The following is a 16,172-nucleotide window of genomic DNA, read 5'->3' as shown; positions in this document are numbered from 1 at the left end:
AAAATTCCTTTAAAAACTACTGCCAAGATGAAATTCTCCCAATGGTTCAGTCAAAGTACATTTGCTGCTAGGAAAAACAGCAACACAGAAAGTATACTTGTTCGTAGCTTCCCTGATATTTTAATTATATCTCCTACATCCTCCAAACACCATTTAACATTTTCTTAAGCCCAACAATTTCACTCTTTAAAAATTTAATCTATATATAACAGCAAAATTAATGATCATCTTTTGCCTTACTCAAAAATGAAATTACAAATGCTGAGAAGCACGTTTTCTTTTGGGCCGAATGGAGAATGATGTTTTGAAGGGCCTGAGGAATTTAATTTTCTTTTGTGATAATCATGAACTTAACTCTGTTAACTAGCAAATGGCCTTTTAGCCCATTAGTCTGCCAGAAAACCACGTTTAATTCCCAGCTTCCTATATGACCTTGAATGGCTTGACACATTTCAGAACACTTTGAGCATCCAATAGAAAAAAATATCTGGTTATTTTCCTCTGATTTTGAAGGCAAACTCATTTTATTTCCCCAAAAAATGTGTCACATAGTTTTTTTATTCATGGAAGAAAATTAGAATGACAGTTCTTATAAAATTTCTATCAATCCTCACCATTAGGGAAAGGTATATTTAGGTTACTATGTGTTTCTTGAAACTTCTCCCCTAAATCCCACCCATCCTTGGCCCAGAAATGTTAATCCTTTCAACAGTACTATGAGATAGATGTTATTTAATTCCATTTTATAGATGACGGAACTAAAACTGAAGGATTTAAGTACTGTGCCCCAGATCACACAACTGCAAAGTGGCAGAGGAAGAGTTACACTGCTTTACTTGACACCAGAATCTAGTCTTTTCACCTATAATATGACCCTTGATCCTCTAGTCTTTTCACCTATAATATGACCCTTGACCCTCTATCCTTAATTTTCTCTAAGAAGTTTTCTCTTGATGCCCAACACTACATTCTACCCTTGCACCACTAGCAAGAGAATAGAATTTCAACAAAGAAATGGCAAGAGATATGAACAAATGATATATAAATCCCAATGTTAACTCATCATTTTTTATTTTCTCACAACTGCTGACAATAGATGACCCACCCTCTTTGTGTATCAGTGTCTCTGGGTATCAGTAAGACGAAGTCAGTAGCTGGTCATGAATAGCAACTCAAACAAACCAAGGTTAAAGTGGTTAGTATCCTACAGCCTGGAGGAATCTTGTCTCATGAAGGAAGAGGGGTCCCAGCAGCTAAGTGGTTGCCTATTATTTAGTGCCTTGGAGAAGTGGTCACTCCTCACTCTACAACTGCAAAATCATTCACACAAAACCCAAGGTAAGCACTGATAAAATCAACATCACTTGTAAACCAGGAAGGCAGAAGCAGAGCTAAAATTTGAATTCAGGTGTCACAATGATGTTTTTAGAATGCTTGCTTGGCTCAGTCCATGCAGTGATTTCTTAAAAACAAGTTCTTGTTTGACAGAAACAAAGCATAGTATTCATATGGGAGGAAATACGGAGAACAAGAAGGGAACCCTCCAGGTCCGGTGTAATTTCAGACCCAGCAATGTGAAGTCAAGTTGTCACGATGACCCTTGTTTTGTCTGTACCTCTTGCCACACACAAGAACAACAGTTGCAAAGCTCAGGGGAAGGTGATCGCCAAGGCAGTTTTCACAGTGGACAACCAGCATACTAGATCAAGGGGCCCAATGAAAACCTTTTCACAGATCACTGCCAGTCTGTGAAAATGTGTGAGTGGGAGTGCGAGTAGGAAGAGCCATGGTGTGTGCCGGCTGTTCAGTTAAGGATCCAGCTGCTTTTTCTGGGTTAAACTGCCCTTGGCAGTGAAATGGCAACCTACCTAAAATTTCTAGAGTAAAATATATTCTTTTGGAAATGATGAAGACAGTGAGATGCAGGTTTTCTCTTTTTTAATGTCATAACTAAATTATGAGTTGGCAACTATTATGGGTCGAATTACATCCCCTCAAAAGACGCTGATGTCCTAATCTCCAGTACCTGTGAACCCTACTTAGAAATATTGTCTGCAATGAATGAGTTACAGTGAGTCATTGTGATGGGACCTAATCCAAGACCTTATGTGTCCTTATGAAAAAAATGGGGAAAATTTGGGCACAGATGGATATATACAAAGAGGAAGATGATATGAAGATTCTGGGAGAATCTCTGGGAATGCCAGCAAACGAGCAGAAGCAAAGAGAGGCATGGAACAGAATGCGTCTCATGGTCCTCAGGAGGGACAAACCATGATGACACCTTTGTCTTAGAAGTCTGGCCTCCAGAACTGTGAGAAGATGCATATTTGTTGTTTGCATCTCTCAGTTTGTGGTGATTTGTTATGGCAGCCCTAGGAAGCCAACATAGTCTTCTTATGTCAATTTTTTTTTTTTTAATTTTGTTTTTGTTTTGTTTTACTTTTAGAAATTCTTGAAGTTCCAAAGTCTGGGAACCCTCACAGTGAATGACCTTAAGGTCCTGTCCAACTCCAAGGTTTTATGAAGTTGTTTTTTTTTTTTTTTTTTTTTTTTTTTTTTTTTTTTTTTTTTACTGTGGAAGCTCTCTTTCCAAGTTTTCTGTTTAGTCACCAGTGTTCCTCCAGGACTAGCCCTTCCTAATTCTCCTCAAGACAGCAGAGTATAAACAGGAGCACCAGTTAGCTGTCTTAGAGTTAAAGTTCAGAAGACATCTCATCATAGGGTCTGGAATTCTAAACCAGGATGGGAATTTTTTCCTCTAGTCTAAGTAGGAGAAAAACTCTAGACACTAATGGTAAGAATGTAAGGATCAGATGCCCATCTTCCCATGAATCTGATGAGGGCTGGTGCTGGCAGAAGTTTGGAAGTGGATGCCTGAGGTCTGGGGACATCTCCTTTTTCTATTTAGTTCATCAAACAGCTTTCACTACTCATTGCCTTTTTCTTTCCCCTCTCAGGCAAGCTATATGAGGCAGGGATGGGACAGTGATACGCTCTATGAAAGCATACTTGGGTACCCTCATAAGTGCTGCATTTCCATTGCTGAGGTGGATTTGAAGGCTTCTTTAGATTGAAGGAAATTTAACTGGGAATTCATCCTCTCATTTATTCATTCATGAATTTTTCTTAATGAATAGTAAAAAAGAGGAGACCCAGGAGCATTAATCCCTGCTGTGTATTAGACTCACAAAATGACTGTAATGATAATAACCACACAAGTGTTAAGAATTTTGCTCTTATTTTATAGATGAGAATGCTTAGGTTCAAATAACTGAGCTTGTTCAAGGCAAATGCAGCAGCTCGAACTCAGATCTCCATTAGTCCCACCTCTCTGCTCTGTTGACTACATCAAGCCACCTGTTGAACAACTCACCGAACTGTCATATACTATAACATGAGATGTGCCTCTAACTCGGGAGCTCAATTCTCTCAGGCTTCTTTGCCTCCAGCCAGTGTCCATCACCTGACAAAAAAATCTAATTAAAACTAAACCACTGCAGGAAGACTTCTGGTTTCTGTCTTTACTTAATCAACCCTTTAGCATTTGGATCTGAAATTATACAGTATCTGTTCATTTGTTAGTTTTACATTTGAGATACTGTGCTGTCACTGATCAAAATGTGTGTGTTTGATTTTTATCTCCATGAATAATCACCATCTCTTCAAAGGAAATCGCTGCATCTCCTAGTGTCTCATTCTAATACCGCTGCCAAGAAGCTGTACAACCTTGGTTATATTGCTGAATCTAGTTGGGCCTTTGTGTCCTCACAGGAAGGAGGGGTAGTGCAAGATGCTGCCTATAACTGTTTCTTGTTCTGAGAATGTGTGTTTTGTGTTTCCCAAGCATCCCAGTACTTGCTGGCTCTGGGAAATGCCCATTTGAGGCTTGTTGCACAGCTGCTCATGTGGGAGAACACTCAATCAAGCTGATTTCTCCCATGTTCTCTGCTGAGAATCATAGATCATGGCCTTGGGCAACCCACACTGATGCCCATCTCAGTCTTATGTTTCTCCTCTTTCCCTTTCACTTGGCCTAGAGCCAAACATACAGCATCAGACCAAGACAGCAGCTTCTTTTCCACATCCTCCTCATCTTTACAAGACATCAGTCCCTCTTCCTAAAATACTCTCACATATCCTGTCCATTGCTTGACTCCTACTCTTGCTTAATCTTCACTTCTTCTACCATGCCTCTACCTACACAATGGCACTGCAATGTGATGAGCTGTGTTAGAAAGAGAAAAAACAGATATTATGGGAAACATGCAATACACATAATTCACTCCGGGAATAGGAGAAGGCTTCTAGGTGGAAATAGCAGCCAGGCTGAGTCTCAGAGGGGGAAAAAAATTGATCAGCCTTGTAGGAGGAGAATTTTATTCCAGAGGACAGGGAAACTGCATGTGAGAAGATGCAGAGGCATGGATCACTACTGTGCTTGGAGCGATTGCAAAGAGTCCCAAGTGATTAAAGGGTAGGAGGAGGTAAGTATAGACCAGAATGTATATGGCTTTCATGCTTCTGTTTGAGTTTGACCCTGTAAGAAATGAGAAGCTCCTTCAGAGCCTTAGGGGGGAAACTAACAGGACCAGATCTGGGTCTCATACCAGCAGTAGTATGAAAGATAAATTGCAGAGGATTGGAGTGAAAATAGAACAGGTTTTGTCAGGTTAGTGCAATGACCCCACCCCCCCATGAAAAATGCTAAGGATCAGAACTAAGGGATGGAAACAAAAAGCTGATGAGGAGGAGATAAAGTTGAAAAATAACTTAGAGGAGAAAATAGATGTAAGTTTGCACCAATTGTCCTAAGGGTGTAATTGAGACCTTTCAAGATTTCACTGGACTTTCCAGATGCAGTGAATGCAAAAATAAAAAGTTTGAGTATGCAGAAAGAGATCTTTGAGTCATTAGGACTTGAGGATTCCTCATCCACTCTTCAGTGCCAGAAGTCTCTCCTGTAGTAGTGAACCCAGGACAACAAAAATAACCTAAATTGCCAATTTCTCCTTTATTTTCTTTAGCATGTTTCTTTAGATACACAGTGTATTTCAAATGAACTTTAATTTTATTTCTTTACCTCTGGTCCTATTTCTTTGCTGGATGGCTGCCAAATCCTAACCTCTATGATGGATAGTATTTCCTTCTCTGTTAGTGCTGGAATTGGGGAGGAGGGGTGTTCTCTGCTTTGTAATAGCACAGCTGGACCTTGAGGGAGGGCTGCTTTGAATTTCCATTGTAGGTGTCAAGCTCTTACTGTGCAGGAATCAATGACTCTTCTAACTAAGCAATGGGAAATGTAGGTTGAACTCCTACCTATGGTTTGAATATGCTTTCACATTTCTTTTGTTGACAATTTTATATCATGATTATGTGTAAACTACGAATTGAGGAAGGAAAGAGACTGAGAACACAGCTTGTTAAGTATTTATTAAGATCTTATCTCTTCTCTGTCCAAGGTGAGACAGAAAATGTAATGTATATTCCCTGGGGCATACAGTAACTTGGGAATTTTCTGTTTCATTTTGAAGGCAGTTGAGGAAGGGAGAAGGAAGGAAACGGAGTCTCCTGTGGGGCACCACTGTCATACATGACTGCAAGAACTCCCTGAAGGATATCAAGTATGAACTAAAAAGTGATCCTAAGGCATGAACTAATTTATCTTGGATAAACTTACCCAAGTCCAGATGACAACGCAGTGAGGGTGTGTACTGGACTGTTTTGATATTTAAATAATTATTGCAGGTATATATTTTTGGCCAGTAGGAGGAAATAGGTGAGAGTAGCTTAGATATACTATAAGGGAGGCACTAGGATTTATAGGAGGTTCAAACAAACTCCTCCTGGGAGAAACAGTGCCATATGCAATAGACTGAGGCCCAAACTCCTAGGGAAAAAACTGCAAACAAAATTGAAGAAAAAATTATCTTAGTCCCCTAAGATTTCCAGAGATCTCATCCAAAGGTAGAGGCTTAAATGTTTGAGCTAAAACTTGGGACATTGGCAGGTATTGGGTTTGGAAGACAAACAGGTATTCAATGATTAATCAAACTTTTTGCTTTTGGCGTAGGGCAGCCTTCCATCTTGCTACTCAAAGGCTCACAGACCAAAGCTGACCCTAAGTTCCCAAAGTAGGACAGGAAAAGCTGTAAGAAAACACGTAACCTCAGCATTGCTATTGTATGGACTTAGGCCATGCAAACAAGAATTGTGTAATGTGTTGGTTTCAACCAAGGGTTCCTTGGACTTCTCTAGATGTTTTGTTGAGAAAAGAAGAATTTATTTCTATTAAAATACTAACATAAAATTAGTAAATATTATAATATGAAAGCGACATGAGAAATAGATTTAGTCCCTAATGTTGTGCCAATGCTTAAGACAGATATTTGCATTTAATGATTTATCAGACTTTTTGAAGACCTATATGTGCCAGACACTGCACTGGCACTATGATGGCAGAAATGGGCAAGAGATGGATTCTACAGCCTAAGAAATGTGTGCTATTCATAGATTCTGAGAAAAGTGTCCACTTGAAAAGAAAAACCTTTTAGCAATTCATGGATGCAAGTACGTGCCCACCACACACAGTATGTGGCAGTATTCAGGAAAGGAGACAGCATTCGATCTTCTGTTTATTTTTTCCCAACTTAATTTTGAACTTTAAATCTGGGAGTAAAAAATAATTTCTGCATAAGAGGTATGGGCAAAAAGAAAGAAAAACATAAATATATTGAAAATATATTTTAAAAAGGTGAAACCTACATCAAGGTACAGAGCAGACATCTGTGAAGAGAATAAAGACTCGCACTGCCTTTGTGGTCCTCCCCTACCACACTCAAAGTGTTAGGTAAAGAAAGGGGAAAGTTTTCAGTTATGACAACAAACTATAGACTGTCCATCAGAAAAAAATTTTCCCAGAAGAAAATCTTAGAACGTGCAGAACTTAGTCACCACAATATAAGTCACAGGGTGAGACAGGAAGACAGGGACTCAACTTTTTAAAATACTAGAAATTATGACAATGACGGTGTGGTGGTGCACGCCTGTAATCCCAGTGGCTAGGGAAGGCTGAGACAGGAGGATCACTAGTTCATAGCCAGCCTCATCAACAGTGAGGTGCTGAGCAACTTAGTGAGATCCTGTCTCTAAATAAAATACAGGGTTGGGGATGTGGCTCAGTGGTTGAGTGCACCTGAGTTTAATTCCTGGTACCAAAAAAATAAATAAATAAATAAATAAATATATATATATATATATATATATATATATATATATATATATATATATTATGACAACTATTGAGAAAGTAATGCTTAAACAAAGAGAATATTACAAATGGATCAATAGAATTTACACCACTGAAAAAGAAGGAACTTCCAGGATCCTTATTTGAGCTGCCTCCACCTGATAGTAGATTAGGAGAGCCTGAAGAGTGGCTGTCAATCATTCCATGTGGTTCACTAAGCTTCATTGAGAACCTACCATATTAAGAATTATGGCAACAGGGTCACATACAGTGAGTAGCACAGATAGAGGGGTCACTAACCATATCCTTAGATCATAGCAAAACAAAAACAGTCTAGTAAGAAGGTAGACAGGTATTCATCTACAGTACTGAAGGTCAGCCAGTCTTAACTGCTAGAATCAAAGAAGAAGCCTAGAGATCTAGTAGACTTTCACACAAAAAGACAAGAAATTCTTTTTAATAATTACTACACATGTCATATAAGAGGATGAAAAACCATGATGAGATCCAGAAAGAGAGGAAAACCAAGCAAAATGAATGGCGAAGTAAAGGCACAGAGTTAGGAAAGTGTGGGGAATATCCAGGAAATAGCAGAAAGTTCTTTTTGGGAGATGAGTCAGAGCTGACTTGTGAACTGGAGATTTTATTTTTCCCTGACATACTGGAGATTGAAACTAGGGGTGCTCTGTCACTGAGCTACATCCCCAGCACTATTTAAAATTTTTATTTTGAGTCATTATCTTGCTAAGTTGTCCAGGCTGGCTTTGAATTTGTCATCTTCCTGCTTCAATCTCCTGAGTAGCTCGGACTATAGCCACTGTGTCTGGCTAGGGCTGGAGATCTATTCGCCACAACAAGTATTTAGAACTTAAACCTCATAGTTAAGTAGCAGTTAGTGAATCAGAGGTATCATATTGAATTAAGGAAAGAGAAACACTCATACCTGTCATGGGTTGAATGCTGGCCCCCAGAAGATATGTCCATCTTCTAATTTCTGGAACCTATGAATATTACCTTATTTGGAAAAAGAGTCTTTGGAAATGTTAAGTAAGATTTTGAGATGAAACTCATCTGGAATGGAATTATCCAGATGGGTCCTAAATCCAGTGGCACATGTCCTTATATAAGAAAGTCAAAGGAGGATTTGAGATAGTCACAGAGGGGAAGGAGATTAGGAGACAAGGCAGATATTGGAGTGATGCTGAATGACCCAGGAACACCAAGGGAACTCAATAGCCATAAGAATCTAGAAGAGGCCATGAGAGGATTCTCCTCTAGAGCCTTCAGGGAGGTGTAGCCCTCTTGCTACTGGGTTTCAGTCTTCTGTTTTCCAGAATGGGAAAAGAGGAATTTCCTACAGTGTTTAGTCACCAAAGGTGTGGAAATTTGTGGGAGCAGCCCTGAAAACCTAACAAAATCCCTCAAAACTTATCATTCTAAGAAAGTGAAATAGTCATCACTAGCACATATGGTTAATGCCTTTTTGTTTACAAATTGCCTTGATAACATGTAATCTTATTCTCACAACAAAATAGTGATATTTTTGCAATTTATTTTGGAGGAACCTGAGCTTCAAAGAAATGAAATCACTTTCTTAATGTAATTCAAACTTCTATCTCCATTTCTGTTCTTACCATGAACCTGTGTGTCTTTAGTAATGAAGCAGTCCTCACAGCTACCTCTCTCTCCACCCGTACATACTTGATAGTTTTAAAGGGTATTCAAGTCACACTTGCAGCTCTAGACATCCTCCTGATGAGCAGGAGGAGGAACAGATCCAAAAGGGAGATCAATTAGGAGATTCTAAATTTGGATAATAACAGTACAGTGACCTTTTTAAATTACCTGGGTTTCAGCTACCGATTCCGTATTTTGGTAAGATTTTCAAACTCCTTGAGTATCAGTTTTCTCTTCCATAAAATGAGTATAATAATTCCTACTTGGTTTGGCTTAAGAATTAAATGAGCTCTGTAGAAAACTTGAAAACTGTAGGATGCTGCTAAATGTCAGCAATAATCGTGAGGGGGAAGGAGAGTGGTGTGTTCAGACCTGACTGCACATCAGTAACACTAGGGGAGCTTTTAAACTTTGCTGATGCTTACACTCTGCCTCAGGATTATTAAAACAGAATCTCTAGTATGCTTCAAGTATCATTATTTTAAAAAATAATCTCATATTATTCTTATACTTGCAGCAAGTTTTTTTAAAATACCTGATGAAGTGGGGGAAAGTAAGTTCTGCAATCAAATTATTTGGGGCATAAATTTCACAACATAACTTCATATATTGCACTTTATAAATTATGTGATCTTGGGGCAATGACAAAGCCTCTCCAAATCTCTGATTTCTCAACTTTGAAGTATGAACAACAAAACTTAACTTGTAATAGTGCAAGATTTGAAGTTATCTATGTAAGTTCATGCTGATTTGGTTTTCCCTATTTCCTTTTATGTTTATAAAATCATTAGAAATCAAAAAAGTAAGAAGGGAGGAGTGATTTACATTTAGCATATTATATTATTATCCAAAAATTAGCACCAAATTAAATATTCTCAATTTAAGGTGAAGTCTTTCAGTATCTTGTGTTATAAATGCAGATGCCAATATGTGCAATCATTACCCAGACCTGGTTTCTTATAAAATGAATATTTTTTCCAGGATTATAATTATTCATATTAACTATGAAACTGTTTCCTCATTAATCAATGCCCTAGGAAAATGGCAAATGTTTCCTGTGCTAATCAAGTAGGATTAGGTTAGAGTCATAAGATACCACTTTTATTGTCAAGGACATTTATGGCTATTGAATGTTAGGTCATTGTAAGCAGAGATGTTCAAATATTAGTAATAATATGGTAACTGCTTTTGCTTTTGTTTTCATTTTAGTTATGGAAAATCATCTTTCCCTGAAAGGCATTTCAGGGTCCAAACCTGAGGATATTCCTTAAAACACATAACTCACAATTTTTTATCTTTATTGCTTAGTCTGGGAAGAATTAGTACAGCTAAATCTCAGGAAGGTGCTTCTTTTCTCTAAGAAATATACAACCCATTTCTAGACATACTTATGAAATTCTAAAAAGATTTACATCATTTAAATAACTGGGCATATTATGACAACCTAATTTGTAATTCAGCTAAGAGAATATTTAAGTTTATTTTAAAAATCATTCATGGAATTTTGATTGCCAGAGGTTATTTGTCAGACTGAACTCATATATCCACACAGGTCAGCATATTCTGAATTACATTAAAATCTTGTTTATTAAATAAACTACATCATATTGGTTTTGGCTATATGCTTAAAAAGTGAGTCCAAACCCACCCATAACAGACATATCTACAGCCCTGGTTTGGTTTCTAATACTTTTCTCCAATGAACCAGGACTCCTGGGAAAAATCACCAGTTTTGAGACAGGGTCAGAAAATATGTAAGATGAGCCTGGAGCATTTTGTAATGCCAGAAAGTAAGGAAGTTAGAAAACAAAACAAAACCAAATAACACACACACACACACACACACACACACACACGCACACACACACACACACACACACACACAGTCTTGGGAGTAAGTCAATGACACATAGCTGCCAACTGAAAGAGATCCCCATGGCCAAAGCAGAAACATTTTGAGCAACATGGTATTGGAATTATAACAAAATATAAAATAAGTATCCATACTTGCATAAATAAGTAAATGGGAAGAACAGAAAAGTCTCTTGAGCAGAATTTAAAATAATTATACTCCACTTCAAGGAAGTGGAGCATAACTCCCCACTCCTCAAGCTAGAATTTTTCATAGTGACTCCCTTTCAAAAAGTGTATCATGGACAGCAGAAAAAAAAAAAAAGATAAATTAGCAGAGAAATCTGATAAACATTACCTCTGTCAGTTGATAAGGCCCATACCAGCAGTGACAAGTCACGTTCATCCTCCATACCCTTGATGTGATGTCAGAAAAATGGCACTGTACCCTGTGGTCTTCCTTCCATAAACCCTTAACCCCCATCTAATTATGAGAAAAACATCAGACAGGCCCCAGGGAGGAATGCATTAGAAAACACATGACCAGCACCCCTCAACACTGTCATCAAATAAGGAGTTTGAGAAATGTTAGTGCCAAGAAGAGCCCAAGAAGACAAATAAATGCAGTGTGGCAACCAGAAGAATCAAGAAATAGATAAAACCTGAGGTTATCTACATAAACATTGGTCTTTAGTCAATTACAACATATCACTATTAGTTCACTAGCAGTAACACATGTGCTATTCTAAAGCAAGGTGTTAATAATAGGAGAAACTGGTGTGTGGTGTACAAGAACTCTACGCTGTCCCCACACTTTTTCTATAAATCAAAAAACTAAATTTATTTAAAAATCAAAGGTAAGTTCATGCCTTTTGTTCACACTTGGAGTAAGCAAGAATTGATTGGCCACCTACTCTACACCACGTTCCTCAGTACATACTGAGGCCAGAAAGATATACAAGACAGGAAGGAAGGGACAGTGGGACTGGGGAAGGGAGGAGGTTATCCTATAGAATGATTTTCTATTTCCTGGAAATTTGCTCTCCATGGTATTAAATGTAGTGACATAGTCAAGAACATAAATAAATAATAAAGTAGGGTGTATGGTTTATATCTTAAATGTCCCCAAAATTCATGACCCCAAGATTAATTTCCCCAAGATTCAGACCATGACTGATACCTCTGAAACCATGAGACAAAATCTTTCTTTTTTTTAAGATTTGTTTTACTTAGGTGTTTTTGCCATAATAATGGAAAGTTGGTTAAGGAATGGGGAAAGAGAAGAAGTGTTTTTATAATTGTACTAATGGGGAAATCTTTATCATTGAACAGAACACAATAAAGAAAAAATTCAAACTTATGGCTACATAGAAAGTATTTTTTCAGAAAAATAAGAAATACCATAAATAATAACTAAAAAGACAAGTTTGGAAATGGAAAAGAACTTACAAGTCATTTGACAAAAGGATAATTTCCTTAATAGAAAGAGCATTTCAACAGATGATTGAGAAAATGAGCAACAACTAGAAAGGCGGGGGGAAACAGGGAAGCATTTAAGCAGATTATCAATGGATTTTCATAATAAAAGGGACATCAATGGTTTTCACATGTGTGAAAATACATGTAAACTTCTAATAAGAAAATACAAGTAAAAGAACAATGAAATACCATTTTTTTATCAGACTAGTAAAGACCAAACTTTGAAAATACATCCAGGATGCATAAAAGGAGACATCTTTATATATTGTTAGTAGAAATGTGAAATAAATGTCTTCTTTGGAGGATAATTTAGTGACATTGTAGTAGAAACAGTTGGCACCCTGCTGATATCCCTGAGCCATTACATTTCAGTGCATGCTGGCCTGATTCTTAAGTACCATTGCCTACTGAAATCCGTTGTGATACAGAATGAAGTGCAAGGGTGGGCTTATGCAATATCTTCAGAATATGGGAGCCAATGGCATAACAGCAATTATGACAGTGGAGCTGGCTGGTGGTCATTGGTGTCATTTGTATACTAAGAGAAAAAAGTGATGGGTTCAACTATCAATCAACATGATGTAAATACCAGAAGTCTTCAAAGAACTATTTGCCATTCAAAAAGCAACTTGGCATGGTACTGGATCTGGTAGAATGCAAGCGATATCAAGAGATTATGTGCCTGGGTTGTTCATCATAAGCTCTTACTGCCAGATCCTTAAGAATCATTAGGTTGGAAAGGCACAGAAGTAACTCACAGTGTAATGAATGGTGTATTTGTGAAAAGGCAAGAATGTGTCTGAGGGTATAATTAAATTACACCAAGTGGCAGTCTAGTCCCACATTTTACCTAGCTTGTCAAACCAGGGTCTCTTCCTGTGATTTCACAGAGGGTTCCCATAACCAACTGTTAAAAGATGAAAAACCAAGGTCTGTTTAAGAGACAGCTGGACTCGATATAATATTGGAGCCGAAAGTGCACTGCTTGTGCCATATAGCTCCACTCAGGGGTGTCCTTGAAAGAAGAGTGAGGGGAAATTCTCACTACTGTGGGCAGAGCTCCAAGAAGTGGTGATCAACTTCAGGTTCAACTGCAGGGGGCGCTGCTAGGACTCTGACCATGTTATTGCTCCCTTACCCTTAAGTTCCTGCTGATCAGGCTTCCAAACTACTTAGTACCTGCATTTCTTTCATTCTCTGACAAATAAAATCTACATTCCCTGTACAATAGGTCAGTAGCCCCAGGGAATTAATATCCTAGGCAGTGGAATACAGGGAGGTGAAGTGGTGGTGTCCCTGAGGGGAAGAATATTTTATAACTGAAGTTGTAGAGTATTCCCAGCACATAGTAATGATAAAAGTCTGGACGACTTTTAGTTGATTTTGTTTAAAATTATCAACGGAGAATTCTGTTGTTGCTAGAACCCGAAGCAGAGCCTTGCCACGGCTGCCACTGCTCCCAGAGTGACTTTTAGCCTATTACTGACCTGACAGGACAGGAACCAGTGTGAAAGGGCAGCTGAGATCACTTGGTCTATAGATACACCAATTCACAAGGGAAATGAAATATCCAGGCTTATCAGCAGCTACTTGACAAAAAAGTTTCATTGTATATTCCTTAAAAAAAAAAAAAAAAAAAAAAAAAAAAAAAAAAAAAAAAAAACTTTGAATGCCATGGTTGCCACATAGGCTATAACAAGGAAGGGAAAGAAAACTAAAGAGAAAAAGTAAAAGAAGGCTCCCTTCAGGCATATCAGTTTTCCTCTTCACTCACTGCAGATGGTCCGGAGAAGCGGCATATCAGTTAAAATCAGAGAAGATTGATTGGAAGTGTCATCACCAACTGTGAGCTCACGTCTCCATCTGTCAAATGCAGATTCTAAGAGTATAAGCTTGATAGATTGAGAGAGAATCAGTGAGATATATCCTGCAAAGCAGATGTGCACTTAACGGGCACTTTGTAATCTCATCTATTGTTAATGATTGTTGATAGATAGCAGTTTTAGTAAGGTCACAACCTCACTGATATCCTAAGGAATTGAAAACAAGGAAAGAAAAATGGAAAGCAGGTCTACAGTTTTAATTCATTAGAAAATCCCATGCTTAACATGTTTTCATTTGCCTTTTCTGCTGCAAAATTCTAAATAACACTGTGTCCTGCCTAAACGCACATGACGACCTGACCAGAATCACTCTGTAAAACCTGTCAGCTTACCCTCAACACATGTGCCATGGCCTCTGGTCCCAGGAGTTACGTCCAGTCTGCTGAACCATGACTGTAACTGATTGACTATGACTTTAGATAAATACTTTAACAAAAATATCCAGAACATTAATTATGCCTAAGGCAAAAAAAATTATCTAAAATCTGTTTGACCTAATTTCATTTCTTAAAAAAATATATCAGTCATCTGTTCTGCTCAAGGATGGTCACAAAAGGGCAACATTTATAAAACAAAAGAAATAAACACTGGTTTAAAAAAGTAGATATCACTGAGCAACAATCTGGTAAAACTCTAATTTGCTATTGCCAAATGCCAAAAAAGATGTCATGGCTGTCAAATGTATCCACATTGAGACCCAAAAGGGCTTAATCCAGATAAAAATATCCCACTGGTAGAACTGCAGAAGAGACAACCAAATATGCTAGATTGGAGGCAACTTGAATCTAATGTTTTAGTGACTTACTAAACCCCTCTTCTCTAGCTTTTACCCTCAAGTCATACTTACTCATGAGATGTTCCCTTCCTGTGCGGATTCATATTTTCTAAACCAAAAATTAAAGCATGATCTAATGGGAAGAATGGAATAGATTATCTAAAAAGAGTGTCTTTTCCCTAAATTTTGGAAAATCTGATAGTACCTATGTGACAGTTTCATTCATATATAAATGAATATAGGATATATATATATATATATCATACATATATATGTATGATATATATAAGATCAGGATTCTTATGTCATCCTGATCATTGCCTCTTTAAAGCATTAAACTTTGAATTCAAATACAAGGAAAGTGTGAATTTAAATGGAGAAGACAAAAAAAAATCTATGATGGCAGAAACAGATTACTATTTAAAAAGAAGGGAAAACAGAGAGAGAGGGCATTGTATAATGGATAGTTTTAGCAATTTTATCAGAAGTTTAGATGATGCTACATTTCAAGAAATTGAAAATCTCAGAGAGGAAATATAACTTAAATGAAAAATGAAAGTTTTATCTGCTTTGGACTGCACAATGGATAAAAGGACCTCAGACCTTAAGGCTCATAGCTATTTTTCACTTTCAACACATTACATTCATCTTTTATTAAGGAATCTTTAGAAGAAAAGAAATTTACCCTTTTTAGCAGAGCTATAAAATTTCTTAGAACTTCTATGATTGTAAATATTCACAATCATGACCAGAGAAAAGAATTATTCCTCCGAAAATAGCTTATACTGACAAAAAGAAATGTTCTAATATTTCATTGAGTTCTGAACACATTGTGCAGACTCACAGAAATATTGGTGGTCTGGCTGTCCATGGATCAAAGAACTCTCTTCTTTTGGGGACTTTGAGTGTTCTTAGGAAGATAACATCACCAGAAAATGCTACAGAATCGCAGCCCACCTTCACACCTTCTAGACATCCATGCAGTTTTGCAGTCTGACAGCAGCATCCAGAGGACCATCCCTTTCTTCCTCAATATAACACCTCTCTTCTCTCATCTTAAAAAAAGAAAACCAAAACAGAAATGTTCCTGGTGTATGTCTTATGTAAAATAGTAACATAATCAGTAGTTTATTTGCTGCTTTGGTTCAAGTGAAAATTCATATGTTGGGAGCTGAGAAATGGTGGATTAGCATGAGGCAGAATTTCTCTTAGCTCTGCTACCCCTCAATCACTGGGAATAACACATCCCCCAGACGTT

The sequence above is a fragment of the Callospermophilus lateralis genome, chromosome 7 (genome assembly GCF_048772815.1).
Source record: "Callospermophilus lateralis isolate mCalLat2 chromosome 7, mCalLat2.hap1, whole genome shotgun sequence".
NCBI lineage: Eukaryota > Metazoa > Chordata > Mammalia > Rodentia > Sciuridae > Callospermophilus > Callospermophilus lateralis.
The sequence above is the reverse complement of the archived record's forward strand: the minus strand, read 5'-3'. Positions refer to the sequence as shown.